This window comes from Fundulus heteroclitus, chromosome 21 (assembly GCF_011125445.2).
Source record: "Fundulus heteroclitus isolate FHET01 chromosome 21, MU-UCD_Fhet_4.1, whole genome shotgun sequence".
In the NCBI taxonomy this organism is placed as follows: Eukaryota; Metazoa; Chordata; class Actinopteri; order Cyprinodontiformes; family Fundulidae; genus Fundulus; species Fundulus heteroclitus.
In genome coordinates, this window is record NC_046381.1 from 36,474,593 (window position 1) to 36,486,963 (window position 12,371).

The 12,371-nt window shown below is 43.1% G+C and overlaps 2 long non-coding RNA genes across 2 annotated transcripts; both read left to right on the plus strand.

The window, feature by feature from the left end:
- The first annotated feature begins 1,773 nt into the window (after nt 1-1,773).
- On the plus strand, nt 1,774-2,077 carry LOC118556984. Its single transcript, XR_004927526.1, has 2 exons — nt 1,774-1,936; nt 2,011-2,077. It is a non-coding gene; the product is annotated as an uncharacterized LOC118556984 (long non-coding RNA).
- A 4,795-nt stretch (nt 2,078-6,872) lies between these two features.
- Nucleotides 6,873-7,099, plus strand: LOC118556983. Its single transcript, XR_004927525.1, has 2 exons — nt 6,873-6,957; nt 7,033-7,099. It is a non-coding gene; the product is annotated as an uncharacterized LOC118556983 (long non-coding RNA).
- Nucleotides 7,100-12,371: the final 5,272 nt, after the last annotated feature.

A 12,371-nucleotide genomic window follows, 5' to 3' on the forward strand; every position in this document is an offset into this window, starting at 1 on the left:
GTGTGGCACGGTAAGGAAGCTAGTATTTTTATGAATGTCTGAAATTTGTCTGAATGGAGTGTGAATCGGGACGTGCAGCCAGACACGGCAGAAAAAACGCGGACAGTCAGCTGAGGGGATGACGCGGTCTGCTCATGTGCTCTTTATCAGATAAAAAAAAACAGTCCGAGACCTACTAGGGAACTGGTCTGCAGTTAGCGCGGTCTGGTTCAGTTTGCTGACCGTTTACACACAAGAGTTATCTCGGTTACCGAGCTCGGACTGGTCTCGGCTCGGTTAAAAAAGTGTAGTGTAAACGGGCTTTATAGAACAGTGGTTCCCAAACCTGGTCCTCAAGTACACCTGTCCTAGGTGTTATAGATGTGTCTTTGTTCCAGCTTATCTGATTCAAATGATTGCATTACCTCCTCTGCATCCATCAAGTGCTGCAGAAGCCTCTAAATCCATTCATTTAAGTCAGATGTGTGGCAGCAAGGAGACGTCTAAAGCATGCAGGACAGAGGTACTTGAGAACCAGGGTTTGGAACCACTGCTACAGAGGAAGTTGCATTAGTCCGGTCTAGAGGTGATAAAGCATAGAAAACTCTCTCAAGGGCATCTAGAGGGAAAATAAATCCTTGACTTTAATAATAGGCTTCAGATGATAAAAGCTAGACTGGACTATTGCACTGAGCTGTTTATTAAACCTAAAATGGTTTTTTTTAATGTGTGTAATCCTTGGCTAAAAGCTAAAGCTAGTCTAATTGGATATATGCTGTGTGGTGTTCGTAATGGAACAGCTCTCCCCAGCTCAAAGACGCCAACACATTAACACATTATGGGATAAGAGACAACGTCGCCATGACGACACATTCCTTATTCAGACATCATATGAGGAGGCCTCCCCTCCAAGAGATCAGAAAAAGCCATGTTTGTATGGACAGGAGCACGAGCTAGGAGCTATGATCGGAAGATTTTGAAGGCAACCTACTGTCATGATTTCGGCACTGTTGCCTGGTCTGATCTCTCATGTCACACACCTGTTCTAGCTCCGCCCGTTCCTCATCACTATTGCACTGAGCTGTTTATTAAACCTAAAATGGGTTTTTTTAATGTGTGTAATCTTTGGCTAAAAGCTAAAGCTAGTCTAATTGGATATATGCTGTGTGGAGTTCGTAATGGAACACTTCTCCCCAGCTCAAAGACGCCAACACATTAACACATTATGGGATAAGAGACAACGTCGCCATGACGACACATTCCTTATTCAGACATCATATGAGGAGGCCTCCCCTCCAAGAGATCAGAAAAAAGCCATGTTTGTATGGACAGGAGCACGAGCTAGGAGCTATGATCGGAAGATTTTGAAGGCAACCTACTGTCATGATTTCGGCACTGTTGCCTGGTCTGATCTCTCGTGTCACACACCTGTTCTAGCTCCGCCCGTTCCTCATCACTTCAGATCTGTTCCACCTGCTCTCACTAGTATTTAACCAGCTCTAAGACCAGGCAACAGTGCCAGTTTATTTCGATCCTTGTGTGAGACTTATTCCAGCGTTTATAATTCTGATTCCTGATCCTGACCTGTTTGCCTTTCGACCTCCAAGCCTGCTTACTCCCGTCTGATTCTGTTTGCCCGATCTGACCTCTGCCTGTCCTGACTACCCGCTGGATCTCTGCCCTGTGTACCGAACCTGGAACCGTGACCCGACTCCGTCCTGGATTATCCTTCGGTACCTCACTGGCTCTCTGATCTCCTGGCTCCGACCTTCGACCACGTCCCCGACTTCGCTCTACGGCTCATCCTGCTCACGTTTGCTCTCACGGTTCTGATCTCCTGCCTGTCCTCCGACCACCGAAACACCCGCCGCTGGAACTTTATGAGCGGCAACCGCCGCAGCGAATTGACGACCCGCCTGCTGGGATCCACTGGGACTGAACTGAACATTAAGACCAGGTTAGTGACCGACCCGTTTGTGTGCAAACACCTTCAGATAAGCGTGGTCACTAACCTGCCGTCTCCTTCTGCAGAGGATCCCGCTGTAGACGCTGACGCCTCCCGCTCCGCACCTGATCTTAATAAACTGTTAAACTTGAACGGTTTGTCTGCCTTGAATTCTGGGTCCACCTGTTCTGAGCCTAACAGAATAAACTGGCCATACATGGATCCATCGGCAGATAAACCGTGGCTTTCAGGCGTAGAGAATTCCATTTCTCAACTCCAGTCAGGCGTTCTGACTCACTTACGCAGCGAGTCTGCTCCCGCTCCGACACTTCCGCATACGTCATCAGCTGTTGCGTCATCTGTTACTAGGTCAGCTTATCAGGAACCCCGACTGTCACCCCCCGAACATTTTAGGGGTGATCCAGATCAGTGTCAGGCCTTTATCACCCAGTGTGAGATCCACTTTGAGCTCCAACCATCAGTTTATCCAACTGATCGGTCAAAAATGGCTTATGTCATCTCGCTGTTGTCAGGAAAGGCTAAGATTTGGGGGACATCTGAATGGCAGAAAAACCAGGCTCCCTGTTATTCTTATCGGGCTTTTTCTCAAGAACTTGTCAGGGTTTTTTGTCCAGTTATTCCCTGTCGAGAGGCTTCCAGAGGGCTTAAGGTGCTTAAGCAGGGTGGACGATCAGTGGCTGAGTATATCATTGACTTTCATTTACTGTCTTCAGAGAGCACCTGGAATGAGGATGCTCTCATGGACGCTTTCATTGGAGGACTCAATGAAAAGATTAAAGATGTGCTCTCTACCCGCGAGTTCCCTTTGACCCTGAGACAGCTCGAGGAGATGACCACCCAGATTGACCTTCGGTTGACGGATCGTCGCAGAGAACGAGGAGCACCGATGTCTGCTAGTCCTCATCCGAGGTCCGACACATCTACAGCTTCTGCTCCCGCCCGTACACTGGATCCAGAGCCGATGCAACTGGGACGTACCCGGCTGACACCACAGGAGAGAAGCAGACGTCACCAACTTAACCTCTGTCTCTACTGCGGCGGAGAGGGTCATCGCGTCAGCTCCTGCTCTCTAAAAGGTACAAGCTCAGTAGAGGGGAGGGAGACTCTGCTGAGTCGCACCAGACTTTCCAGCTCTCCTGAACTCCTTTTCCCAGTAACTCTCTCGTTCAGTTCCAAGAGACACAAGTTGACAGCATTTGTGGACTCGGGGGCAGATACCGAGTTCATGGATGAGGGTCTGGCTAGGCGACTGGGAATTAGGCTTCTTCCATCGCCAGCCTCTCGTAGGGTTTTAGCTCTAGATGGTCACCAACTGAATCAGTCTTCGCTCGTTTCTGAACCTGTAGAGTTATTGGTGGGGGGTAATCATTACGAAAAGTTATCCTTCCTCATAATCGATTCACCTCAGGTTCCTATTATACTAGGTTCTACCTGGTTGCGCAAGCACAACCCTCACATTGACTGGCAGAGGTTGGAGGTTCTTGGGTGGGCACCTGCCTGTTCAGGTTCTTGTTTACGTTCCGCTCAGCAGGACCATACACCTGAGAACGAGATTGAGGAGGTTTATCCGGACCTCTCTAAGGTCCCAGAGGTTTATCATGACCTGAGGGAGGTGTTTAACAAATGTAGGGCCACTGCGTTACCTCCTCATCGGCCATATGACTGCAGTATTGATCTTCTGTCTGGGACAACACCCCCTAGGGGTAGGTTGTACTCTCTCTCTGTTCCCGAGTCCCAGGCCATGCAAAAGTACATTTCAGACTCCCTGAAAGCGGGAATTATTCGTCCTTCTTCCTCCCCAGCCGGAGCAGGGTTCTTCTTTGTGGGTAAGAAGGACGGTTCTCTCCGGCCATGCATCGATTATAGGGGTCTTAATGAGATTACAGTTAAGAACCGGTACCCGATTCCCCTGATAAACTCCGCATTTGACCAGATTCAGGGGGCCAAGATCTTTACCAAGTTGGACCTCCGTAATGCCTACCATTTGGTACGCATCCGTGAGGGGGATGAGTGGAAGACGGCATTTAATACCCCCACTGGACATTATGAGTATTTGGTAATGCCTTTTGGACTCACAAATGCACCGGCAGTGTTTCAGCATCTTATTAATGAGGCGCTCAGGGATATGGTGGGTCAGTTTGTATTTGTGTATCTGGATGATATTATCATCTATTCCCGTGATCTGGAGACCCACAGAGGCCAGGTTCGGTCAGTGCTTTTGCGTCTTTTGCAAAACCAGTTGTTTGTGAAGGCTGAAAAGTGTGAATTTCACGTGTCCACAATGTCTTTCTTGGGTTTTGTGGTTTCTCCTGATCACATCGCTATGGATCCTGCTAAGGTCAGTGCTGTCACTGAGTGGCCGATCCCCAAGGATCGGAAACAGTTGCAGAGGTTCTTGGGTTTTGCAAACTTTTACAGGAGGTTCATTAGGAACTACAGTTCGGTGGCTTCACCCCTTCACGCTCTCACGTCATCTAAGACTAGGTTCTGCTGGAATGAGCAGGCAGACAAAGCCTTCCAGAGACTAAAGAACTTATTCACGCCCGCACCTGTTCTGATCTCTCCTGACCCTGAGAAACAGTTCACGGTGGAGGTGGATGCTTCCAGTACTGGAGTTGGGGCCATTCTCAGCCAGGAGGCTGGGGATGGTAAAATGCACCCCTGTGCCTTCTTCTCCAGGGGACTCTCTAGCACTGAGAGAAACTATGATGTCGGAGATCGGGAACTGTTAGCAGTCAAGTTAGCATTAGAAGAATGGAGACATTGGCTGGAGGGGTCAAAGATCCCCTTCGTGGTATGGACTGATCACAAGAACTTGGAGTACCTGAAATCAGCCAAGAGACTGAACCCTAGACAGGCGAGGTGGGCACTTTTTTTTGGTCGATTTAACTTTTCTCTGTCTTACAGACCCGGGACCAAAAATGTTAAGCCCGATGCACTCTCTCGGATGTTCGAGGCGGACGAAGAGAGTACCAGTGGTGCTGAGGGTTTTATCCTACCGAAGTCTGTAAGATGTGCCATCACTATGCTTGATATTGAGAGAGAAGTGAGAGGGGCTCTTAGTAAGACTCCAGCCCCAGAATCTTGTCCTAATAATTGTTTGTTTGTTCCTGATCAGCTATGAAAGAATGTGTTAGATTTTTGTCATGGTTCTCGTCTGTTTTGTCATCCCGGGGTTACCAGAACTATTCGTTGTGTGACACAGTTCTGGTGGCCTTCTCTGTCTGCCGATGTAAGGGAGTTTGTGGCAGCCTGCCCCCAATGTAATCAGGCTAAGACCTCCAGACAACCTTCTTCCGGCTTGCTTCGACCTTTACCTGTTCCGTCTAGACCATGGTCTAACATTGCCATGGATTTTATCACCGGCTTACCTTCTTCAGAGGGTAATTCTGTCATTCTCACCATAATTGATCGGTTCTCCAAAATGGTCCATTTGGTTCCGCTGCCCAAACTCCCGTCCGCTAAGGAGATGGGGGAAATTTTGGCACGTGAGGTTTTCCGTCTTCATGGAATCCCGACAGACATTGTGTCAGACAGGGGTCCTCAGTTTGTGGCGCAGTACTGGAAGGAATTCTGTGCCATGCTGGGGATCTCTGTCAGTTTGTCGTCGGGATTCCACCCCCAGACGGATGGGCAGACAGAGAGGGCCAACCAGGAGGTAGAGACTAAGCTACGTTTGTTGTGTCAATCGGACCCCACTAAGTGGGTCAGTCAGCTTCCGTGGATAGAACATGCTCTGAACTCTACTCCTTCTAGCACCACTGGTCTCTCCCCATTTTATATTGTGTTTGGTTTTCAGCCACCGGTTTTCACTATACAAGAGAGGGATTCTAAAGTTCCATCGGCCCGACTATCTGCCCTGAGGTGCCAGCGAGCCTGGAGAGAGGCTAGGAGAGCTATCATCAGTTCCGTGGAGAGCCAGACCCGGAACGCTAATCGCCGGAGGATCCCGGCACCTGATTATCAGGTGGGCCAGAAGGTTTGGCTCTCCACAAGGGATCTTCCTCTCCGAGTAGAGAGTAAGAAGCTGGCACCTCGGTTCATCGGGCCGTTCCCTATTTCTAAGATGGTGAACCCGGTGGATGTCCGCCTCCAGCTTCCTCGCTCCATGAAGATACATCCTACTTTTCATGTGTCCCGGGTCAAACCTGTTAACACTTCTAGATTTGTGCCCGCCTCCAGACCCCCGCCTCCCACCCGACTCATCGACGGTGGTCCTGTGTACACCGTCAACCGGATTCTGAGGTCCAGAAGAAGAGGCAGGGGGCTGCAATACTTGGTTGATTGGGAAGGGTACGGCCCAGAGGAGAGGTCTTGGATCCCTGCCAGGTTCATTTTGGACAAGACTCTTATTACAGCCTTTCATAAGGTCCATCCCGAGCAGCCCAAAAGGGCATCTGGGATCCGCCCTTAGGGGGGGGGGGGTTCTGTCATGATTTCGGCACTGTTGCCTGGTCTGATCTCTCATGTCACACACCTGTTCTAGCTCCGCCCGTTCCTCATCACTTCAGATCTGTTCCACCTGTTCTCACTAGTATTTAACTAGCTCTAAGACCAGGCAACAGTGCCAGTTTATTTCGATCCTTTTGTGAGACTTATTCCAGCGTTTATAATTCTGATTCCTGATCCTGACCTGTTTGCCTTTCGACCTCCGAGCCTGCTTACTCCCGTCTGATTCTGTTTGCCCGATCTGACCTCTGCCTGTCCTGACTACCCGCTGGATCTCTGCCCTGTGTACCGAACCTGGAACCGTGACCCGACTCCGTCCTGGATTATCCTTCGGTACCTCACTGGCTCTCTGATCTCCTGGCTCCGACCTTCGACCACGTCCCCGACTTCGGCTTCGCTCTACGGCTCATCCTGCTCACGTTTGCTCTCACGGTTCTGATCTCCTGCCTGTCCTCCGACCACCGAAACACCTGCGGCTGGGACTTCATGAGCGGCAACCGCCGCAGCGAGTTGACGACCCGCCTGCTGGGACCCACTGGGACTGAACTGAACATTAAGACCAGGTTAGTGACCGACCGGTTTGTGTGCAAACACCTTTTAGATAAGCGTGGTCACTAACCTGCCGTCTCCTTCTGCAGAGGATCCCGCTGTAGACGCTGACGCCTCCCGCTCCGCACCTGATCTTAATAAACTGTTAAACTTGAACGGTTTGTCTGCCTTGAATTCTGGGTCCACCTGTTCTGAGCCTAACACCTACGACTCATCACAAAGCACTTATCTGCTCAGAGCTTTTGAAGAGCTTATGATGCCATCTTTGGGAGACCAGATCATGGTACACATTTGGGCTGTGCTGCTTTCTAACGGTCTAGATTTAACCAAATGAAAACACTTTTTACAGCATTGGTTTAAACAAGTATTTTCTAATTCAATTTTGATGTGGCTCGTGTCACAAAATTTTTTTCTTCAGTATCCATGACTAACCTAATGGATTTTAAAGCATTTGTAGGTCTTCTGCCCTCTAGAAGCCAAAGAGACATTATACAATTTGTGAAGTTATACGTAGGTTACCACAGCTTTTGATCTTTTGTAAACTATTTTAAACATATCTGATGATTTAGATTTCGTTTCAGATTTAAAGATGTTTCAGTGTAAAGACATAAATTCAAATTCATTTCAGCAGGTCAGAATTGTGGGATTTGGATAATTTAGTTGCATGACAAATTTTCATTAATTAAACTTTTGTAATTTTCATGCAGCCATCAGGTTGATTTGTAGCTCTTTCATACCTAAAACAAATAAACCATGTACAAAATGAAATGTATGGAATATAATCAAAAAAGCTAAAGTGATCGCAATTAGCAATAGCCAAGTTTTAGCTAAGTGAATTTGTTATAAATTTGTAACAAACCTATTTGCTTAAAATAAATAACTACAGTTATTATTTTTGCAATGAACCTTGGAGCAAAAGCTTTGCAGAGCACAACTAACAGGACCTGAGGGGTAACCAAATCCCTCCATCACACATGGCTCACTCATTAAAATCAAGGTTGTCCATGGTGAGTTGAACAGAGAAGAGGAACTGGAGAAAAGATAGATGCTCCTCCTATTTCATGACACGGTGAAGTGAGCTGGATGAACAATTTGTTGGTGCAAATTGTTTACGAGAGAAAGGTGAAATGCCAAGCGACCCACGACAGGCGATCAATGTGTAAATCTGCCTTGTTTGTGCTCGGTGTGAACGCACCTTAATACTTTGCTGAGCCCCATCATTAGGACAATTCATACAGCAGAGTACAACAAAATATTTTTCAACTCTAGATTGCTGTTTCAAGTGGATTGTATTTTGGGGTAATCTATCTACTTCCCTTTTTTCTTAGGGCCCAATAAGTGTTTTGTTAAACACAACAGAAATTTTAAAATCTAATTTGGATAACTGAAAAGGCGAAAACACAATAAAATAAAGTGTGCAGTTTAAAATCATGTATTGTGTTTCATTTTTGTTAAATTCTTTAAGGAGAACTCTGGAAAAAGATCTGACTATGAGCAAACTGCCGACTTCATTAAAAAAATGCACACTCTGGTAATTAGTGTAAATACAAGAAAGTCCCTGACTTGTTTATAGACGAGGACTTTCTTGCATTCATAGGAATTACTGGGACCCTGTAGCTACATGCAATATTAAGGTTTACAATTACTACGATATGTTGTTGTTTTAACTGATACAGTTGAACCATGATGCGTGTTTGACTGGTTTTCCAGTTATGTTTTAGCCAATCAGAGTGAAGTAAACTTGGTAGCGCTTCATATCATTAACACAACCAACCCGTCTACTGAGGAGGGACAAAACAAGCTGAGGTTTTTTTTTTTAATGAAATTCTTTGAAGAATTTACGTATGTAGCAATGTCAACTACATGAAATTGATTATACAGTAATGTCATGGCACCTTTATGGTGTATAAATATGGAACCAAGAAGGACTTGATGTTTTGTCTATGAACAAATTTGAACCTGGGGAAACTGTAACTCTGTGAGAAGAGTCTTGTTACCCAAAAGTTGGTAGATTCAAATCCAGCATTCTCCTTTTACATGTGCCCCTGAGCAAAGCATTTATGTAATCCTAAATTTTGAACCAATCTGCCTATTACTGTGTTAGAGTCTGAGTGCAACTGGGTGAAGAAGCTTGACTGTGAATGGCTTTGAGTGGTCAGCATGACTGAAAAAGTGCTGCAAGATGCACTCTACTTAACAAAATTCATTCTATTTAACCGTGACCCCATGAGGGATTAAGCGGGTCAGAAAATGGATGGATGGATGGATTCTATTTAACATTGCAGAGGTAAATCATTTTAAAATTGTGTTTAAAAAATCCAATATCTAATGAGCACTACATTAATTATTGGATTAATGTGGAATGGGAGGCATACATGTGATCTTAATATCAGTGGGGAAAAAAATCTATATCTTATATTTTGTTTAAAGTTTTACTTGGTGTGGATTTAGTGTTATTAATTAACTGATTTGCTCCCTCATTGGGATTTTCAGGTTTTGTACTTTGTTTCCTTTTGCTGTTTTACAGCCTATAAGTGATTTCAGCAACATGTCAGTAATATATTTTCACAAACGTCTGTAGCTCTGCTTGTGCTGTATTTTGTGCTGGCTAATTTAACTTTTAAGAACATACACCACTTTTGCCCATACAGCTGAAACAGTCTAGTTTTCAGACGCATTCCTCTTATTGTGCTCTGTCACTTTTTTGTTGGTAAATTTATCAATAAAGACATACTCCTTGTTTGGCAGTGATTTTTCATTCCATATTCAATGATCCACTGCAGCATTGAATTTTAGTTATTGATTTCCCATATTCCATTATACATTTTTTGTACCTACTATTTCATGCAGATTCAGGGTGTGTGAAGTGTTTGTATTAATTTTTTAACAAGTTCCATTTTATCTTTTAACCTTTAGGTGGAGTTCTTGACCAACAAACGTAGGCTTTAATGGTTTGACCACTGATGCAACTTAACCTCCTTCCATATCCCAGCCCATTATCATTGAAAAACATGTATCTTAATTTGATGCATGTCTAAAAAAGACATTAAGCTAAATGTTTATTTATTTATAACTGTTGAATAATGCTATACATCTGCATGGTTTACACTAGACTGGCCTAAGTGTTTGGTCAGAAAGATTGCAGCAGATCCAGAGACTTCAGCAAGGGGTCTTTAATTTACTCCACAGTAAAGGCACAATAATTAGCTTGGGCCAGATATATCTGCCTGAAAATGGGTTTAAGTGTCTATTTATGTGGTTTTCTACAAAGAACAAAAAATAAACAAAATTAGAATGACTACTATCAGCAATAGTGCTACATTAGAGTACAAAAAAAAACAAACAATAATACAATAAATTCCAGATAATTCTATTTGCACACTATTGAAAATACAGTATCCTTGCACTAAATGTCCAGAGGGGGCGCCAAATCACCAATTAATGATGCCAGGATTTTATAACTACTGCCGCTGTGTGTAATGGCGGATGGAAAGAGGCAAGGGCAACTAAATTTAGCAGAGGAATATGTATTTGCCTCACTGAATTGTTTTCATGAATGATATATGCCCACAGAACTATTTTGAAGAAATGAACACAAATTGGAACAATTACAGGTGTATTTATACACAACAGGAAAATAATCATAAAAGTCTGAAGCACTCTATCTCAGTCCTACTGCTGCTCTGCGAACTGAAACTAAAGAACAATAGTGCGCAACTGCGGTTGTCTCTTAAAGGCACAGTATGTTAAAGCAGGGAAATTTGCGCAATAACTTAATTATTATTATTATTATTTTTATCCTTGGTTGATCCTGACAGAAACTGTTAGGAAGATACTTGAAAAGAAATAATCTTGGAAAGCCTGTTATCTACATTCAGTGCCATGTAACTGTAGCCGAAGTACCAAACAGTAAGGATATGTGTCTGAAATGAAGAATAAATATTAATTGTTATGCAGCACAGTAAAGTTTTGTTGTTCACATTTATCTGATTAGTTTTCAAGTAATTCACTAAATTGTTTGTTGGCAGAAAGTTAAAAAGAAAAGAAAAATAATCCCTGTGTGATGCAAAAAGTTATAAAGTAGTTATTTTCTTTTTCAAATATTATCTGTCATGATATTTAATGGAATAAATATTTTTTTGCAACTATTTTGTAGGCGTCTTCATATTTAATCGGTCAAAGATTGATTTGGAAAACAAATGAGTCAATCACACTGACGTCAAGATGGTGTGAAGAGTTGACTTCCTGGAAAATGTGTTTGCCGTTTCTTTGCATAAAGTGTGAAAACTACAATGTGATTAGTTTATTAGATTATAATAATTTTTCTAATTTCTCAGAATGTTCCTCCTAGATTGGATCGGTTTTTATTTTGTGCTGACCAGATTTTCCTATTTCTTCTCCCATTCTGCAGCTTGCTTTGCCACTGCTGTTGCCACTGTGCTATGGTTTAAAACAAGAACAAATGTTGTTTTTGTATAGTCTGAATTTACTCAAATGATGAGTTTTATTGGAGTTAACAGAGAGAAAGTTTAGATGATAGAAAACTAGAAATGAAAGAATGGAAAACTAATAAACAATCTCGCATTGGTTTAGCATCTTTATGTTTTGTGTATTTAAACTGGGGACTCTGGTATTCAAATGTTTTGCATTATTTATAATAATATTAATAATCTATACATACATTATACATAAATAATAAAGGAAATTCAAGGAATAAATTAACAAAATGCTCGTAATTCATAATGTTCCAACTCTTTACCGGTGTTGGTGTGTTTTAAGGAAGTGATGAGATGTAGACTGAGAGAAGCTGAAAAAGTTGAGAAAAACCTGCAGTAAAAATAGGACAGTGATAATGTGGTTGAGCAGGCTCCTCATACTCATGGCTGCTGAAAGCTTTAGTAAAAACAAAGAGATTTGGATTTTAAACGGACGTCTGAAGAGATGTACAGAAACACCTCCAGCATTTTAGAATTACAATGAGAAGAGAACATCTGTTCATCTTAAAGTAGATTATCATGAGTTTGAAATCAACCTCTATATGATGACATTGTGATGTTAAAATTAGTGGTAAGTAAAAAGTGATTTCCTGTTTAACGTGGTCTAAGAGAACAGACCAGTTGTAACAACAAGTGTTGCAGCTATGCCACCACATTTCCTGTGAAGCAGAGAAGGAGGTGGTTTGATCCGCTGCAGACTGACAAAAATTAACCAGTTTTAAAACTGAAGTTTCAGCTGGAAATTAATTGGTAAGTTAATCTTACAGGTTTTTGTAGTTAAGCTTTTTAACATTACACTATATACATGCATACAAAATTAGAAATTTAATTGTTTGGGGTTTTATATGTTTAAACATTTAAAAATTTTCTTAAGTTATTTCATTTTGTAGATATTTTCAGATATTAATCATTCTTATTTTTTTATTTCCAAA